This window comes from Amblyraja radiata, chromosome 3 (genome assembly GCF_010909765.2).
Source record: "Amblyraja radiata isolate CabotCenter1 chromosome 3, sAmbRad1.1.pri, whole genome shotgun sequence".
Taxonomy (NCBI): domain Eukaryota; kingdom Metazoa; phylum Chordata; class Chondrichthyes; order Rajiformes; family Rajidae; genus Amblyraja; species Amblyraja radiata.
The window spans coordinates 45,660,539-45,681,298 of NC_045958.1; the positions used below are offsets into that span (position 1 = coordinate 45,660,539).

The 20,760-nt window shown below is 43.8% G+C and overlaps 2 long non-coding RNA genes across 2 annotated transcripts in view; both read right to left on the bottom strand.

Annotated features, from left to right (window-relative positions):
- Positions 1 to 20,760, bottom strand: part of LOC116970989 — a 38,870-nt gene that overhangs the window by 17,354 nt on the left and 756 nt on the right. The window lies entirely within an intron of this gene.
- On the bottom strand, positions 214 to 19,737 carry LOC116970990. Its single transcript, XR_004411377.1, has 3 exons — positions 19,673 to 19,737; positions 15,815 to 15,816; positions 214 to 224 (listed from the first exon to the last, which is right to left on the bottom strand). It is a non-coding gene; the product is annotated as an uncharacterized LOC116970990 (long non-coding RNA).

Below are 20,760 nucleotides of genomic sequence, written 5' to 3' on the forward strand. Positions count from 1 at the left end.
TTCTTTGAAGACACAGAAGAGCTTGGCTAATAGATTCTAAAAGCACAGGATGGGAAATGTCACCCTCTGTGCATTCATTCAAGCAAGCACTTGATGCTTCTGACTCCTGACTACCAAAGACTTGGTTACCATGACAAATAATAATGATGAGTGGGACAACCTTGTCTGGTATCTTCGATAAAGATTGAAGCAAGGCACTTAATGTCAGGAATGAAGTGATGTTCCTTGGGAAAAGCACCAAATGTCAGTCCATGTAATTGAGTATTTCTATTAAGGGTTTCCTATTGAAATCTGTCAAATATCCTTCCACTGTTCAGAACATGTGTTGCTATTGGGGTTGTTTTTACTATGCTAGTTGATTCAAGCTGATTTTTAAAGCTATATTTCATAAACAGGTTTGCCTTAGGTCATTGTATTTATTAATTTTTCCTTGTCATTGGCAGTCTATCCACATTGATGCCATCCATAACTGGTGGCCAAAAGCACAACTACACTTACTCCTTTCATAAGCCAGGGTACTGTCCAATTCACGTCTACCCATTGTAGACATTGGACTTTGTCTATAATGTCTGATGTGCTACAATGCTGAGAATTATATTCTGCACTCTGTGTTTTCAAGAGAGAGTTAGATTTAGCTCTTAGGTCTAAGGGAATCAAGGGATATGGGGAAAAAGCCGGAACGGAGGACTGATTTTGGATGATCAGCCATGATCATATTGAATGGTGGTGCTAGCCCGAAGGGCCAAATGGCACCTATTTTCTAGGTTTCCCCTTTGCTTTATCTATTGTACTTGATCTTGACGATTGTATTTATGCATCGTATATCCAATTTGTTTGGATGGCATTCAAAACAAAGCTTTTCAATGTGCCTCGATAAAAGTGACCTGAAAATCCCGTTTGTGTTACCAGATTACAAAAGTCAGTGTTTCACATTCTGCTATTGGCCTCCTCTCAGGTAGTGCTGAAGATCTGAAAACAATGTGGGTTGCCTACATTGATTTTAGCTGTGATCTTTCATCTTACTGCAGGTAAGAAAGATCAAAATTAGTTAGTTGTGATGCACCAATGCAACATTCAAAAAGTTGGTGGCTGCATCCTTGTTCAGTTTAGTTAATCAGTTCAGTTTAGTTTATTGTCACATGTACCGAGGTGCAGTGACAAGCTTTTGTTGCGTGCTCACCAGATCAACTTTGCTGACACAGATCAGTGCTGTCCACTCCTTCTCTGCGCTCAACATAAAAGTAATAATGATCTTGAAATGCTTAGAACTTCCCCATTAGCTTTGGGTAAAAATGCCACCAGTTATCATAAATGTATTTCAAACTTTCAGGTGGAGGATGTGAAGGTGTGAAATATAGACTGTAAAATTGATAATTTAAATCATATATTTTTCTTCTGAGAAAGCAAAATATGCCAAACAGATTAATGCCAAGTACAGTGAAGCAAGAAATGTAAATTATACAACCAGCCTGTGGATGAATGAATGCCATTTATCAGGATTTCATTAAAGCCTGAAATAAATGCTGAAGGGCTGATAGAATAAAGCCACAAATCATCATTTTTCTTTGGATTTTCTTTCTCAAACAATAGGATTATATTTGAAGTATTTAATATTTCATAGAACAAATGCGTCCACAAAATAGGGGGAGGCAATTTAAAACATTTCTGTTGCTGGAGTGGATCTTCAAACAATGGATTTAATGAGATCTACAGTATAATTGAAAATGAATTTTGTTTTCATAATCAATGTTGGTGGAGCTTATTAATATCTCTCTCTCTCTCTCTATATATATATATATATAGAGAGAGAGAGAGAGAGAGAGACCCTTCAGCCCATTGAATTGGTGCAGATCATTAATTAATTTCATTAATCCTACGATATCCTATTATTTCTCCCTGCATGTCCATCTACTCTTTCAGTTTTGACCACTGACCTACACTAGGGAAAATTTACAGTGGCAAATTACACACTCGGGACAATTCCAGGAGCCTCGCACATCTTTGGGATGTGGGACAAACCCAGAGCAGCCTGAGGGATCCCACTTGATCGCTGGCAAAACATGCAAACTCCCGAAAAAAGAGCACCAGGGGTTAAATCTTGATGGCTGGAGCTGTGAAGTAGCAACTCTACTAACCAGATGTTGCACTGTGCCTTCCCAGAATGAATGCATTGGAAGGCACTGATAAAAACTCACTGGCGTAGATTTCATCAGTATTCGTTGTGTAAATAAACATATGTTTTATATGGCCCTCAAGAGATATATATATATATATATATATATATATATTAGACTAAGTGGGACCCGTTGGGTCCCATGTTCACATGGGAGGGCTGATCCCCCAACGCAATATTTCACCTCTCCACCAATTCCAATATTGGTGGCCAGTGGGGGGGCTTTCTGAAGTGCTGGTATGGGTTCTTGGGGTGGCAGCCCTGTCCCTCAAGCCTGATGTGCTGGCAGCTCACTCACGGCTGGTGGGCTGGCAGTTGACTCATGGCTATTCCTTGAAATTCCATTTCAAGCAGGGTGCAAGGCCACCAAATTCAAATCAATTTTCCTACCATTTCAAGCAGGGTGCAAGGCCACCAAATTCAAGTGCAGTTTCTTACCACTTCAAGCAGGGTGCAAGACCGCTAAATTCAAGTGCAGTTTCATTCCACTTCAAGCAGGGTACAAGGCCGCAAAATTCAAGTGCAGTTTCATACCATTTCAAGCAGGGTGCAAGGCCACCAAATTCAAATGCAGCTTCATACCATTTCATGCAGGGTGCAACGCCACCACATTCAAATGCAGTTTCATACCATTTCAAACAGGGTGAAACCACCATAAAACCACACAAAACACCAAACTCACAGTTCAGTAGACATTCATTGTGTTCATTTGATTCACAGCTCAGACAGAGTCGTGACCTTTCCCTCCCCCATCATGCAGAGACTGAGCCACACCCACACTTCTGGGTTTTATAACCCTCCCCCTCCCACCGGAAAAGGTGTGGCCTTCATGGCGTGATTGAAAGGAGAGTGATTCTCAACATTTTTTAAACACTAATAACACTTTTATTTTTCATGGGAGGAATCCTCTGAACCTGCTGAGCGGAGGGGGACTGAGTAAGATGGCCTAAAATCACAGCCGTAAGTGGTAGCGTTTTATCTAAAATCAATATACAGTGCAAACAGGAAGTTACCCAAAGCAACCAAACCACGATTTGCAGTAGTGCCTTTTAACTTCAAGCCAAAGCACCCAAACCACCATTTGCAGTAGTGCCTTTTAACTTCAACCCAAAGAACCCAAACCACCATTTGCTGAAGTGCCTTTTAACTTCAACCCAAAGCACCCAAACCACCATTTGCAGTAGTGCCTTTTTACTTCAACCCAAAGCACCCAAACAACCATCTGCAGGCAGTGTCTTTTTACGTCAACCAACCATATTTTCATTTTCAAACCACATTAAGGGGACTCACAGTTGAGTAGACATGTGTTCAGTATTATTCAGAGCTCAGAGAGATGTGACCATGTCACTTCCTCCATCTTGCAGAGACTGAGTGAGGCACACCACTTCCGGGTTTTATAGTCCCTCCCTCCTCCCACCAGCAGGGACAGCAGAGAGAATGGCAATTTTTCAAAAAACATTAATATCTCTCTGATTTTTCATCGATGGGAAAAATCCTCCGGTCCCGGAAGGCGAAGGGGGGCTCTGAGCGAGGTGGCCAAAAATGATGGCCGTGGGTGGCGGCGTTCTCTCGGAAATCACAGCACAGCGAGCCAAAAGAGTCAAGATCAGACTTTTAGTAATATAGATATATATACCCATTTTATATATATACCCATTATTGTAACAACATTTGAAAACAAGTTGACTTTGGCAGGGAAGCAGTGGCTGAGACAATGCAAGTAGATGGGAAGATGTTCTCACACTGGCAGTTCAATGTTGCATCTTGATAAATTGTTAGAACAGTATATACTTAAAGACAGTTATATTGGCATATGGTACAATGCACATATTCACATTGGAATAATTGCAAAGCCAGTGCATTGTAAGGCCAGGCCAGTCCTATTTGGTCGAAAGAGTTAATGTGAAATCAACAAAACCGACCAGAGCGGCTGGCCACACTAATTGTGGGTGTGATTAAACCAAATAAAACTTTATTGTAACATGCAGACTAACTAAAGCAAGCTCGAGTTGACAAAGAATAATCCAATGCCCACAAAACAAACCCTGCATGCACTTGTAGTGTGAGGTGCACACGCAATGAAGATATTGCTTGCAGCAGCATATGGTCAAGATTGACAAAATCAGCCTTTTCAATTGGACATACAGTTGAACATTACCAAAGATTGTAACAATCGATCAACAGCTCACAAAGGTATATCTGATCTGCTTGGATAGCAGCAAAACAAAGCTTTTCACTATACACTGGTACATGTGGCAATAATAAACCTAAACCAAAACCTAAGATCCAGACTTTATGCAAACAGATGTTTAAATAGAGGAGTTGTGTCTTTGCCCAAGTTTTTCCAGGCCATGAGCATGTTTTCTAATTGTGTTTTGCACTACTGTTTCGATTTTTGCAGTCTTTTTCTTTTTGCTGTCTTGTAAAATTTACAAATAAATTATGTTTTCAAGTCATAGTCAAACAGCATGGATACAGGCTCTTTGGCCCACTTTGTCGATGCCAAACAAGATGCCCATCTAAGCTTATCACATTTAGCCAGGTTTGACCCAGATCTCACTAAATCTTTGCCATCGGTGTATGATTCTAAATGCCTTTTAAATGCAGTCATCTTACATGTCTCAACCACTTCTTTGTGGTTCCATCCTATCCCCCTTGGTTAAATCCCTCCCCACCTATGTTCAAGACACCTCAGACACTCTCCGTCGTCTCAGCGCATTCCATTCTCTAGGCCCTCACCCCCTCATCTTCACCATGGACGTCCAGTCACTCTACACCTCCATCCCCCACCAGGATGGTCTCAAAGCCCTCTGGTTCTTCCTCGACCAGAGAAGCAACCTATACCCGGCCACTGACACTCTCCTCTGCCTAGCGGAGCTGGTCCTTACCCTCAATAACTTCACGTTTGACTCCTCCCATTTCCTCCAAATACAAGGCGTAGCTATGGGCACTCGCATGGGCCCCAGCTACGCCTGCCTCTTTGTCGGGTACGTCGAACAATCCTTGTTCAATACGTACCAGGGCCCCAACCCCGACCTCTACCTCCGTTACATCGACGACTGCTTTGGTGCCACCTCCTGCACCCACACACAACTGACTGACTTCATCCACTTCACCACTAACTTCCTTCCGGCACTCAAGTACACCTGGACCATTTCCGACACTTCCCTACCATTCCTTGACCTCATTATCTCCATCGCAGGTGATACACTTCTGACCGACATCCACTATAAACCCACTGACTCCCATGGCTATCTGGACTACACTTCTTCCCACCCTGCTTCCTGTAAGGACTCCATCCCCTACTCCCAATTCCTCCGTCTACGCCGCATCTGCTCCCAGGATGAGGCGTTCCACACCAGGGCATCTGAAATGTCCTCATTCTTCAGGAACAGGGGTTCCCCTCCTCCACCATAGATGAGGCTCGCACCAGGTTCTCTTCCATACCCCGCAACACTGCTCTCTCTCCCCATTCCCCCCATTCGCAATGAGGGCAGAGTCCCCCTAGTCCTCACCTTTCACCCCACCAGCCGTCACATACAACAAGTAATCCTCCGTCAGTTTCGCCACCTCCAACGTGACCCCACCACTCGCCACATCTTCCCATCTCCCCCTATGTCTGCCTTCCGCAAAGATCGCTCTCTCCGTAACTCCCTTGTCAATTCTTCCCTTCCCTCCCGTACCACCCCCTCCCCGGGCACTTTCCGTTGCAACCGCAAGAAATGCAACACCTGTCCCTTCACCTCCCCCCTCGACTCCATTCAAGGACCTAAGCAGTCGTTCCAGGTGCGACAAAGGTTCACCTGTATCTCCTCCAACCTCATCTATTGCATCCACTGCTCTAGGTGTCAGCTGATCTACATCGGTGAGACCAAGCAGAGGCTGGGCGATCGCTTCGCCGAACACCTCCGCTCGGTCCGCAATAACCAACCTGACCTCCCGGTGGTTCAGCACTTCAACTCCCCCTCCCATTCCCCATCCGGCCTCTCTGTCCTGGGTCTCCTCCATGGCAACATGGCGAGCAACACCGGAAATTGGAGGAACACCACCTCAGCACCTTGGGGAGTCTGCATCCTGCGGGCATGAACATTGAATTCTCCCAATTTTGTTAGCCCTTGCTGTCTCCTCCCCTTCCTCAGCCCTCCTGCTGTCTCCTCCCATCCCTCAGCCCTCGAGCTCCTCCTCCTCCTTTTTGCTTTCTTCTCCCTGCCACCCCCCATCAGTCTGAAGAAGGGTTTCGGCCCAAAACTTTGCCTATTTCCTTCGCTCCATAGATGCTGCTGCACCCGCTGAGTTTCTCCAGCATTTTTGTGTACCCACTGCTTTGGACAACTCATTTCATATGTGAAAAAGTGGCACCTCAAGTTCCCATTAAATATTTCTCCTCTCACCTTACACCTATGCTCTTGAATTATTTATTTCACACCCCTGGGAAGAAAACTATGCATTTTCCTTATCTATGCCCTTCATAGTTTTATGCATCTCGATATCATCCCTCAGTCTGCCACATTCCAAGGAATAAATTCCAGCCTGCCCAATATCTCTCCCTTTAATTAAGTCTCTTGAGTCCTGGCAACATCATAATTATTTTCTGCCCTCTTTCCAGCTAAATAGCATTTCTCCTATAGCAGGACAACCAAATAACCATATAATATAACCATATAACAATTACAGCACGGAAACAGGCCATCTCGACGCTTCTAGTCCGTGCCGAACACGTATTCTCCCCTAGTCCCATATACCTGCACTCAGACCATAGCCCTCCATTCCTTTCCCGTCCATATGACTATCCAATTTATTTTTAAATGATAAAAACGAACCTGCCTCCACCACCTTCACTGGAACCTCATTCCACACAGCCACCACTCTCTGAGTAAAGATGTTCCCCCTCATGTTACCCCTAAACTTCTGTCCCTTAATTCTCAAGTCATGTCCCCTTGTTTGAATCTTCCCTACTCTCAGTGGGAAAAGCTTATCCACGTCAACTCTGTCTATCCCTCTCATCATTTTAAAGACCTCTATCAAGTCCCCCCTTAACCTTCTGCGCTCCAAAGAATAAAGCCCTAACTTGTTCAACCTTTCTCTGTAACTTAGTTGCTGAAACCCAGGCAACATTCTAGTAAATCTCCTCTGTACTCTCTCTATTTTGTTGACATCCTTCCTATAATTAGGCGACCAAAATTGTACCCCATACGCCAGAATTGGCCTCACCAATGCCTTGTACAATTTTAACATTACATCCCAACTTCTATACTCAATGCTCTGATTTATAAAGGCCAGCACACCAAAAGCTTTCTTTACCACCCTATCTACATGAGATTCCACTTTCAGGGAACTGTGCACAGTTATTCCCAGATCCCTCTGTTCACCTGCATTCTTCAATTCCCTACCATTTACCATGTACGTCCTATTTTGATTTGTCCTGCCAAGATGTAGCACCTCACACTTATCAGCATTAAACTCCATCTGCCATCTTTCAGTGCACTCTTCCAACTGGCATAAATCTCTCTGTAGACTTTGAAAATCTACTTCATTATCCACAACCCCACCTATCTTAGTATCATCTGCATACTTACTAATCCAATTTACCACACCATCATCCAGATCATTGATGTACATGACAAGCAACAGTGGACCCAACACAGATCCCTGTGGCACCCCACTAGTCACTGGCCTCCAACCTGACAAACAACCATCCACCATTACTCTCTGGCATCTCCCATTCAGCCACTGTTGAATCCATCTTGCTACTCCACCATTAATACCCAACCATTGAACCTTCTTAACCAACCTTCCATGAGGAACCTTGTCAAAGGCCTTACTGAAGTCCATATATACAACATCCACTGCTTTACCCTCATCAATTTCCCGAGTAACCTCTTCAAATAATTCAAGAAGATTAGTCAAACATGACCTTCCAGGCACAAATCCATGTTGACTGTTCCTAATCAGACCCTGTTTATCCAGATGCTTATATATATTATCTGTAAGTATCCTTTCCATTAATTTGCCCACCACTGACATCAAACTAACAGGTCTATAATTGCTAGGTTTACTCTTAGACCCCTTTTTAAACAATGGAACAACATGCGCAGTACGCCAATCCTCCGGCACTATTCCCGTTTCTAATGACATTTGAAATATTTCTGTCATAGCCCCTGCTATTTCTACACTAACTTCCCTCAATGTCCTAGGGAATATCCTGTCCGGACCTGGAGACTTATCCACTTTTATATTTCTCAAAAGTGTCAGTACTTCCTCTTCTTTGAATCTCATAGTTTCCATAGCTACTCTACTTGTTTCCCTTACCTCACATAATTCAATATCCTTCTCCTTGGTGAATACCGAAGAAAAGAAATTGTTCAATATCTCCCCCATCTCTTTTGGCTCTGCAGATAGCTGTCCACTCTGACTCTCTAATGGACCAATTTTATCCCTCGTTATCCTTTTGCTATTAATATAGCTGTAGAAAATCTTCTTTTAGCTTTTCTAATTTCTTTCTTAAGATTATTTTTACATTCTTTATACTCCTCAAGCACCTCATTTACTCCATGCTGCCTATAATTATTGTAGATCTCCCTCTTTTTCCGAACCAAGTGTCCAATTTCCCTTGAAAACCATGGCTCTTTCCGATTTTTACTATTTCCTTTCAACCGAACAGGGACATAAAGATTCTGTACTCTTAAAATTTCACCTTTAAATGTACTCCATTTCTCTTCCACATCTTTCCCATAAAACAAAATGTCCCAATTTACTCCTTGTAAATCCTTTCGCATCTCCTCAAAGTTAGCCTTTCTCCAATCAAAAATCTCAACCCTAGGTCCAGTTCTGACCCTCTCCATAATTATATTGAAACTAATGGTATTGTGATCACTGGTCCCGAACTGTTCCCCAACGCATACCTCCGCCACCTGACCCGTCTCATTTCCTAACAGGAGGTCCAGCACCACCCCTTCTCTATTAGGTACTTATATGTATTGCTGCAAAAAACTATCCTGCACACATTTTACAAACTCCAACCCATCCAGCCCATTTACAGAATGTGTTTCCCAGTCTATGTGTGGAAAATTGAAATCTCCCACAATCACTACCTTGTGCTTACTACTAATATCTGCAATCTCCTTACATATTTGCTCTTCCAATTCTCGCTCCCCATTTGGCGGTCTATAATACACCCCTATAAGTGTTGCTACCCCTTTCCCATTTCTCAGTTCCACCCAAATAGCCTCCCTAGACGAGCCCTCTAATCTATCCTGCCAAAGCACTGCTGTAATATCTTCCCTGATAAGCAATGCAACACCTCCACCTCTTGCCCCTCCAATTCTATCACACCTGAAGCAACGAAATCCTGGAATATTTAGTTTCCAATCACAGCCCTCCTGCAACCATGTTTCACTGATCGCCACAACATCATACTTCCAGGTGTCAATCCAGGCTCTAAGTTCATCCACCTTTCTTACAATGCTCCTAGCATTAAAATATACACATTTAAGAAACCCACCTTCTCTTATTCTCTGTTTATTGTCTTTTTCTTCTCACTCCCCTACATTTTGGGTCAGAGTGCTACCATTCTCTGCCTCCTGCCTCACACACTGACTGCTAGCTTTCCCAATTTGAGTCCCTCCCCCCAACCATACTAGTTTAAAGTCTCCCCAGTAGCCTTTGCAAATCTCCCCGCCAGGATATTGGTCCCCCTCGAGTTCAAGTGCAACCCGTCCTTTCTGTACAGGTCGCACCTTCCCCAAAAGAGGTCCCAATGATCCAGAAACTTGAATCCATACCCACTGCACCAGTCCCTCATCCACTCATTTATCCTCCACCTCGCTCCATTCCTACTCTCACTGTCGCGTGGCACAGGCAGTAATCCTGAGATTGTTACCTTTGCAGTCCTTCTCCTTAACTCTCTACCTAACTCCCTAAATTCTTCTTTCAGGACCTCTTCTCTTTTTTTACCTATGTCGTTGGTACCTATATGTACCACAACTTCAGGCTCCTCTCCCTCCCATTTCAGGATTTCTTGGACCCGTTCAGACACATCCCTGACCCTGGCACCAGGGAGGCAAACTACCATCCGGGTCTCTTGTCTGCGTCCACCGAATCGCCTATCCGACCCCCTGACTATAGAGTCCCCTATTACAATTGCCCTCCTCTTCTTTTCCTTACCCTTCTGAGCAACAGGACCGGTCTTTATGCCAGAGGCCCGGCCGCTGTCGCTGCCCCCAGGTAGGCTGTCTCCCCCACCCTTACTCAAACATGAGTACTTATTTTCAAGGTGTACAGCCACCGGGGTACTCACCAGTCCCTGCCTCTGCCCGTTGCCCTTCCTAACTGTGACCCAGTTTTCTGTCTCCCGTGGTCTTGGAGTGACCACCTCCCTGTAACTCCTATCTATGACCTCCTCGCTCTCCCTGAGCAGACAGAGGTCATTGAGTTGCTGTTCCAGGTTCCTAACACGGTCCCTTAGGAGCCCCATCTCGACGCACCTGGCGCAGATGTGGACGTCTGGAGGGCACTCAGACTCCATGACCTCCCACATCTGACATCCAGAACAGTAAACTGCCTTGGCCCTCATTCTCCCCCTTATCCGAATACAATAAAGCCTTACCCGGGATACAAGCCAATCAGCTGCTTCCTCTAGTCCTGTAACGGCTGCTTCCTCTAGTCCGTTCGACCAATCAGAGGCTTCCACCAGCCCCCTTAATTTGAAGTGTGATCTGCGAATGGAACGTTGCAGATTTTGATAGTCCTCCCTCTGTAACGGCTCCTGGGCCTCTGTTGAGACAAGCCCCGCGATGGGTTTTTTAACTCACCACACGAAGGTCGCTCCTCCCTCTGTAACGGCTCCTGGGCCTCTGTTGAGACAAGCCCCGCGATGGGTTTTTTAACTCACCACACGAAGGTCGCTCCTCCCTCTGTAACGGCTCCTGGGCCTCTGTTGAGACAAGCCCCGCGATGGGTTTTTTAACTCACCACACGAAGGTCGCTCCTCCCTCTGTAACGGCTCCTGGGCCTCTGTTGAGACAAGCCCCGCGATGGTTTTTTTAACTCACCACACGAAGGTCGCTCCTCCCTCTGTAACGGCTCCTGGGCCTCTGTTGAGACAAGCCCCGCAATGGGTTTTTTAACTCACCACACGAAGGTCGCTCCTCCCTCTGTAACGGCTCCTGGGCCTCTGTTGAGACAAGCCCCGCGATGGGTTTTTTAACTCACCACACGAAGGTCGCTCCTCCCTCTGTAACGGCTCCCGGGCCTGTTGAGACAAGCCCCGCGATGGGTTTTTTAACTCACCACACGACGGTCGCTCCTCCCTCTGTAACGGCTCCCGAGCCTGTTGAGACAAGCCCCGCGATGGGTTTTTTAACTCACCACACGAAGGTCGCTCCTCCCTCTGTAACGGCTCCTGGGCCTCTGTTGAAACAAGCCCCGCGATGGGTTTTTTAACTCACCGCACGGAGGTCGCTCCTCCCTCTGTAACGGCTCCTGGGCCTCTCTGCACACAATGCTCCAAGTGCAAAAAGTTCGCACCACGGAGGCATGAAGTGGGGTGTCGACAGCGGTGAGGCCTCGGCAGTGACGGTGAAATCGCGGCAGCGGTGAACCCTCGCGACGATGGGGCCTCGGCAGCGGTGAACCCTCGCGACGATGGGGCCTCGGCAGCGGTGAACCCTCGCGACGATGGGGCCTCGGCAGCGGTGAACCCTCGCGACGATGGGGCCTCGGCGGCGGTGAACCCTCGCGACGATGGGGCCTCGGCAGCGGTGAACCCTCGCGACGATGGGGCCTCGGCGGTGGTGAAGCCTCGCGGCAGTGGCGATGCCTCGCGTGTCGACCCACGGTCGATGGTCGACGAGAGCGTGGAGGACCACTGTGAGGGGGGAGGGGAAGAACAATGGACAATATGGGTGGGGGGGGGGGGGCAATGGACAATGGGGACCTGGCATGGGTAACTGTTGGGGAGGGGGGACAAAATGGGGAGCCGGCGTGTTTTGTAACTTTGTCAGCACCGTAGATGGCTGCTATTTGTATACATTGTGTATGCAAGCAAAGACTATGTGACAAAGTATTCCTATTCCTATAACTGCAAGTTATGAACAGCATTGCTATGCCAACACTGGAACCTGTTTTTTCTATATCTATGTGTCCGTGAAGCTACTGCAAGCAAGATCATCATTGTATCTGTATCTCATGCTATGACAATAAACTTGATTTAAGTAAAACCTCACAGAGTATGGATTATTGCTTGTGGCAATCAATAGATCATCTTGATCAATTAAGCACAGGAAGAGAAAATCATCCTTTTAGAGGAAGCTTTCAGGAAATCATATGAGCTCAACGTGATGCTGAATTGAAAATAAAGATGAGCTTTTAGAATAAGCTGTGACCATTGGTTTGCAGGTTGTTGCTAATGCACTGGGATTAGTGGAGAAAAAGGTAAAAGCCATCATCAATGCATCAAAATTGTAGGAACAACACCTCATATTTCACTTGGGCAGCATACACCCCAGCAGTATGAATATTGACTTATCCAACCAAGTAACCTTTGCCTTCCCTCTCTCTCCATCCCTCCCCCCTTCCCAGTTCTCCGAATAGTCTGAATGTCCCTGTTTACATTTTGTCTCTGTTTGCTTTGTTGTTACCTTCTCCTAGATAACAAGGATCTATTCTACATTTTCCTTGATCTCCATACCCTTTGTCTCATTTTCATACCTTATACTTCCTTATCTCTGTATCTTCCTCTCTCCTGATTCAGTTTGAAGAAGGGTCCCGACCCAAAACGTCACCTATTCCTTCTATCCAGAGATACTGCCTGTCCCACTGAATAACTCCAGCATTTTGTGTCTATCTTGCTCCCTGCGACGATGTGATTATATGCACGATTCCTTCTAGAACTTGCTAAATACTCAGACCATTGTATCACGTTGAAAAAGGATGTGAACCAATGTGGAGCCAGGAGCACCAACATGCAAGTAACAAATACAAAAGAAGACCACTAGGTGAAACTTTCCTTGTTCATTACAGGACCACATGGACATTGAAGCTGGCACGTCATGCAGCAAGTTGTTGATATACATGCTGTGGTGGAAGATTGCAACCTTCACGCGATCTGCCCTGTTTCGACAAATGCAATCAACCCGGCGTGCACAATCAAATAAGATCAGAACAAGTTTTCCAACACCTTTTGTCTGTGCACGCCATACACAAGAAGATCAAAGAAGATATACATGCTGTGACAAAGTCACGTGATGGCTGATGATGAGAGATACCTGTCTCTTGGTTTTTTGCACTTTCAAAAAGAGCATGTGTAAATGTGCACAAATTGAGAAGGAAGTCCTTGAGGTAAATGGCGTCAATTTTTATAAGCAATTCGTATATTTTGGTACCATATCATCAGGAAATACCATTTATAATGGATCATATATCAGTGATATTGCCCTGACACTATCACAGATATAAAAATAGGCACTCCATCTATTTCAGCACAACCATAGAGCTGAGATCCACTCTAGTTCCATCATGGCAATAGATAACCAGATGGACAGAAGAAACATTCTCAAAGTCTTCTCAAAGTCTCCTTAGAAAGTGCAACATTTCCACCAGCTTTTAGGAAATCCTGGTACATGATCATTCAAAATGGAGAAGGAGAATTAGGAATAACACACAGAAGCCCAGCGAAAATGGCGGAAGGAGCACACCACATGCCATACTACTCATCCATCTGCTTCCCAAGCAATTTCTGCCCCACCTGTGGCAGTATCTGCAGGATCCATCTTGGCCACATCAACTACCGCAGCACCCCACAGAACTGGATGGAAACATGTTAAGCTTGAGGGTACGGGAACAGAAATCTGGTGGCACAATAATGCAGCAGTAGAGTTGTTCCCCTTTGGCGCTAGAGACCCGGGTTTGATCTTGACTATGGCGCCGTCTGTACGAAGTTTGCACGTTCTCCCTGCGACTGTGTGGGTTTCCTCTGGGTGCTTTGGATTCCCCCCACTTTACAAAGATGGGCAAATCCGTCATTGGTTAATTGGCCTTTTGTAAATTGCCTCTAGTGTTTACGTCCAGTCTAGGTCAATTTGAAATCCACTCAGCCTGAACATGTGGAGGACCAGAACAATCAGCATCAAACATTCAGCCCAGGTAAATTCATGTAAGCATTATAGGAATTGATTTGGGACAGCAGACCTGGTAAAAAAAATCCAGCCCATCAAAAAACTTACTGTAAGTATTTTTTACTCCTTTAGGTGGCACTATGGCAATTACTTCCAATATTATTTTTGACACACTATGACTCACCCAACCATCTTCTTCTTCTCATTATACAATCCCTCGGGATTGAGCATAACTTGCTTCCACTCCATTTTGTGGGTTTTGTGGTGACTGTCAGAAATCACAGCTTTCCACAAGAGGCAAAGTTGTTTGATTAATAAGTATGTGGGTAGTTATAAGGCCATAAGGTCATAAGTGATAAGAGCAGAATTAGGCCATTCGGCCCGTCAAGTTTACTCCACCATTCAATCATGGCTGATCTAACTCTCCCTCCTAACCCCATTCTCCTGCCTTCTCCCCATAACCCTTAACACCCATACGAATCAAGAATCTATCTATCTCTGCCTTAAAAGTATCCATTGACTTGGCCTCCACAATTTTCTGTTGCAAAGAATTCCACAGATTCACCATCCTCTGACTTAAGAAATTCCTCCTCATCCCCATCCTAAAGGAACATCCTTTAATTCTGAAGCTATGACCTCGAGTCCTAGACTCTCCCACTAGTGGAAACATCCTCTCCACACCCACTCTATCCAAGCCTTTCATTATTTGGTAAGTTTCAATGAGGGACCCCCTCATCCTTCTAAACTCCTGCGAGTACAGGTCCAGTGCCGTCAAACGCTTATCATATGTTACCCACTCATTCCTTGAATTATTCTTGTAAATATCCTCTCGGCGCTCTCCAGAGCCAGCACATCCTTCCTCAGTTATGATACCCAAAATTGCTCACAATACTCCAAATGCAGCCTGACCAGCATTACATCCCTGTTTTCATATTCTAGCCCTCTTGAAATAAATGCTCGCATTGCGTTTGCATTACTACCGATTTAACTTGCAAATTAACTTTTTATGAATCCTGCACCAGCACTCCCACATCCCTTTGAACCTGCGATTTCTGGATTCTCTCCCCATTTAGAAAATAGTCTATGGCTCTATTCCTGCTACCAAAATGCATGACTCCACACTTTGCTACATCATATTCGATTTGCCACTTCGCTGTCCACTCTCCCAATGTGTCCAAGTCCTTCTGCAGACTCCCTGCTTTCTCTACACTACCTGCCCCTCCACCTATTGGCCACAAAGTCTACAATTCCCTCATCCAAATCATTAATATACAATGTGAAGAGTAGCGGCCCCAGCACCGGCCCCTGCGGAACTCTGCTAGTCACTGGCAGCCAACCAGAAAAATCCCCCTTTATTGCCACACATTGCCTTCTGCCATCCAGCCAACCTGCTATCCATGCTAGTATCTGCCCTTTGATACCATGGGCTCATCTTCCTGAGCAGCCTCGCATATACCTTATCAAAGGCTTTCAGAAAATTTAGGTCAACAACATCCACTGACTCTCCTTTGCCTGTCCTACTATTTACTTCTTCAAAGCATTCCAGCAGATTCGTCAGGCAAGATCTTCCTAGTTAGGGAGCTGACTGAATGAATTATACTTTTTTATCACTGGTACCTAGGGTATCTACATAGATCCAGTGAAATGCTTTGTTTTGCATAGAACCTAGGCAGTACACAAATGTAAGTAAGTAAGTAAGTAAGTTTATTGGCCAAGTATTCACATACAAGGAATTTGCCTTGGTGCTCCACCCACAAGTAGCAACATGACATACAGTGACAGTTACGAATGACTCAGAAAACACTAAACATTAATAATAATAAAACATTAATGATAAAACACCATTGATCAAGCATGTGAACCAACAAAATACCAGATCAAAGGGAGGCTACAGATTTTTGGCTGTTGAGTAGAGCAACTACTCGTGGATAAAAACTGTTTTTATGTCTGGCTGTGGCTGCTTTGACAATCCGGTGTCGCCTTCCAGAGGGAAGTGATTCAAAGAGTCACCACATGTTGGCAGCGACAAAGTTACAAAAGTGCCGAACAGTCTTATGTACTGCCTGCCGCCACACGTGGCAGCATCCCCCCACACCCCCTCTCCACCAGTTCTCTGGTGTGCACCTGCTTTTAATCAGGGTGTTGGTATGCTCGCAATGCATGGACTCAAGATTCACAAATGATAAACTGTGGGTTCTTCTCCGCTTTAATCAGGCATGTGCCAGGGATTTCCAGGAATCTGCGGAGAGATGCATTTTTTCAAAGAAGCTTGGAGCAGATCTTTGCATCTTTTCCCCTATCCACTTGTTAATCTCTTTCTATGACAGAGTTTGGGATAGAACGTCCATTTCAGGAATCACGCATCAGGCACGCAAATAATGTGGCCTGCCTAATGGAGCTAAATGAATACAAATCGGGCTACAATCATGGAATGTTGGTGTGGGAGAGGACAGTGATATTGGTTTGCTTATCCTGCCAATTAATTTGTATGATTTTTTTGGAGACTGTTGATATTATTTTTTTGGTGCCTTTAAATGCCTTAGGTCTCAGAAACATACAAAAGAGCAGGGATCAGTGCTGTTCGGTAGACTGTGAATTCTGTTTATGTACTCAAATAGTTGATATTCTTTCACTGCCAGAACATGCCATCTGTCGACAAGTCAGCCAAAATGCTTTTTATTGTGATATTTTCTCCCTCCAACTTAAATTTCTAAAGTCCAAAATAATTGTTTTTAAAAAGGCAATATTAAAAAAAAACATATTTCACTTGATTGAAATTAAACATTACGATTGTCTTATTCAATCGTATACCATCCTAAGGGGGATTGACGGATGTTTATATCAATCAGGGTATATGCTGAGTGTACAAAAGACTGCAGATTCTGGAATGTTCCGCAAAAAAAGAAGAGCAGATGGAGTCAGGGAGCATCTGCAAAAGGAACTGGACAATCAATGTTTCGGGTCGAGACCCTTCATCTGGACTTAACTCACTGCTTCAAATATCCAATTAAGATCAAAAGACCAGAAAACATTGGAGCAGAATGAGGCCATTCGGTCACTTTCCGTGCTGAAGGAAATGGGGAAGTTGGCTTGCTGAGAAACATAGAAACATAGAAACATAGAAAATAGGTGCAGGAGTAGGCCATTCGGCCATAAAAAGAAGATATTGATTCTATAGCCTGGATAAGACTGTGCTTTGGCAACAACAAATATATTGTGAGAAGTTCTTTGTGTCATGCAAACAACTGTATTTTAGCAACAACTGAGAGTTAAAAAATAAAAATAAATAAATAATTGTTTAAATCTATATTCATAGGTTCAGACATCGTAGGAGCAGAATTGGGCCATTCGGCCCATCAAATCTATTTCACCATTCCATCGTGCTGATCTATCTTTCCCTCTCCTGCCTCCGCTGATCTATCTTTCCCTCCCCCATTCTCCTGCCTTTTCCACATAACTTTGGTTGATACCCTTACTAATCAAGAAGCCGTCAATCTTCACTTTAAAATTCCCCAAAGATTTGGCCTTCAGAGCTCTCTGTGGCAATGAATTCCACAGATTCACACCCACTGGCTGAATTTCTCCTCATCTTCATTCCAAAGGTACTCCCTTTTATTTTGAGGCTGTAACCTCTGGTCCTAGACTCTTCCACTAATAGAAACAACCTCTCCATATCCACTCTATTTCATTCCACAGATGCTGCCCGACCCACTGAGTCTAGATGGATAGTCTTGACCTGACTAAAGGTAGACATTGAAATGCATTTATGAGTGGGAGAGAAACACAGGGGTGTAGCTGCAAAATAAGGGACCAGTCATTTTAAACTGAGAAACATGAAAACCTCTTCTCTAAAAGGGTAGTGGATCTCTGAAATTCTACCATCAAGGAGTGTGGAGGCCAGATATATTTAAGGATGAGATTGATAAATATATGAAAAATATATGAGATTGATAATATTTTGATAATATTGATAATATTTGAAAAATCAAGAATTTTAAGGATTATTGGGAACTGGCGCAGAACAACTGAAGACAGCCTAGATCAAACACAATTCATATTAAATAGTTGGCCTGGTCTTGCTCCTATTTTCTGGTGCCTATGTATGTTCCTGAGCTTCAGATACTGGAAACCTGAGCAACATTTCAGTCTGAAGAAGAGTCCTGAACCAAAATGCCACCTGTTAATTTCCACCACAGATGTTGCCTAAACCATTGAGTTCCTCCAGCACTATATGTTTCACTTAGGATTCTAGCATCTGCAGTTCCTTATGTCTCTGTAATATACATATTGTTGCAGCTGGAAGTGCAGATTCTTTCTTAGTTCAAGAACACACAAGGACACAAGAAAAAGTTTTGATCAGGTGTGTCAGATTCCCTAGATTTGACCTTTCTAATTTTTCTGCAGCACTTTCCAAAGGCTGCAGTTTCCCAGAATCCCAAGAGGGGAAATTGCTTTAGAAAGGTGAATATTATTCTCTGAGGTTGTTTGTGAACGTTTTGGTTCTATTGTTGAGCCTCTTACAGGCATTGTGAAATATTTTAAGCTCTTACACTCAGGAACTCATTACTTCATTCTGTATTACGCTTGAAAACATTTCATTTCTTGACAGTTACTGAGCTCAGAACTGAGGACTGAACAGTTTAATATATGCAGGAGGAAGTGCAGCAGAAGATCATAAAAATTGACCAATGCATCAAGTCTAAATTCTTCGTTAATTTAATTGGCTTTTTTTGTGGTTCTGTGTTCCCATGAATTTGCTTGCTCTTAATAAGTAGCTTAAAAAAGCATGGGTCTGCCTCATTGGTTCATGTCTATTGGTCATTGCTTGTTCTTTGTTATTTTTTCTCAGCAATGTACTGTGACCCCATATTAAGCTTCCTCTCTATATCTGGGCGATCAATTATTGAGTCAACTACATTTGGATGTGGTATGCATTTTGAACATGTGGCATTTTCATGTGTAATGTTTTCAGTTTTACACTTTTTAATTTCAAGTGCACTTTTTGGGTGAAGTACCATACTTGTGAACCATGGTTACACACCAGACGCAAACATCATCACATTGACAAGTTCAGGTCAACTTAAGCCACTCCTTATGGTGACCTTCTTAGTGCAAACAGGAATGGGCAATAACACAAAAACAGAAAATGCCAGCTGGTAGGTCTGGACATTGGGAGAGCGAAACAGAGTTAACATTTCTGGTCAAAGACTTTTCATCTGATTAAAAATCATCAACCTGAAACGTTTTAAATGAGATGTGCGGTGCATGTTTCTTACACAAAGAGTGGTGGGTATTTGGACACACTGCCAGAAGTGGTGATGGACACATAGATATGCAGTGAATGGAGGGATATGGATTATGTGCAGGCAGATGAGATTAATTTAACAGCATCATGCTCAACACAAACATTGTGCGCTGAAGGGCCTGTTCCTGTGCTGTTCTTTGTTATCTCTCTCTCTCTCTCTCTCTCTCTCTCTCTCCCTCTCCAGATGCTGCTTGGCCTGCAGAGTATTTCCAGCATTTGATGTTCTTTTTCAGACTTCATGATTACATACATGTCATTGGACAAATTAATGCTGCTTTTTCAGTTTTACATTCGGATAAATTGATAATTTGTTGTAGCTGACGCTAAAATGAGATGATTAAACATTATTACTCTCACAGTTACAAGTTATGCACTTAATGCTAAAAACAATGTTGTATAATACAATATAATACCATACAGCACAATGTTGTATAAATCTATGAACATAAACAATATTTCGTTAAAGTTTGTTGTTTTAGAAGGCAGAATATGATTTGTTGAGGTAAATATATACACTGAAATGGACTGTTTTCAATGTATTGATTTGGGGGAAATCTAGTATTCTCAGCAAGTCAACTTTTAGGAGACACAAGCGGGTCCAGCGGTATCTGTGGTGTGGTAAAGGGCCTGTCCCACTTTCACGACTTAATTCAAAACCTCTGTCGAGTTTAAAGGACTTAAAAAAAAAAAATCAAGATCGTGGTAATAAACTACAAACTCCTACGACCTTCCACGACTATGTTCATGAACTCCTACAATTATGTCTACGAATTCCCACGGCTATTTTGATGCCCTCCTTACCAGTAAAAAGTTGCAATTTCTTTCATCCCCACCATTTTTTTTACTCGTGGACATTTTTTATCGGGCTGTAAAAATCGTCCCGACCTACCTGATGCCACGAGTACCTACGGCTAACATAACGAGCCTCTACGATATATCTATGAACTCCTACGACCTCCTACGGACTCGTTACGAACATTCTGCGAGTTTAAATCAAGCGGAAAACTCGGGAGAATTTGTGAATTACCTCGTGAAAGTGGGACAGGCCCTTAGGGATTATCGAGGTATCGGATCGAAACCTTGCCTCAAGTCAGCATTTATATGTGTCCATTCTTGTTCAAACCTGTTGTATTTCTTATCATTCATATTCACGACAAAGTAACTATCTT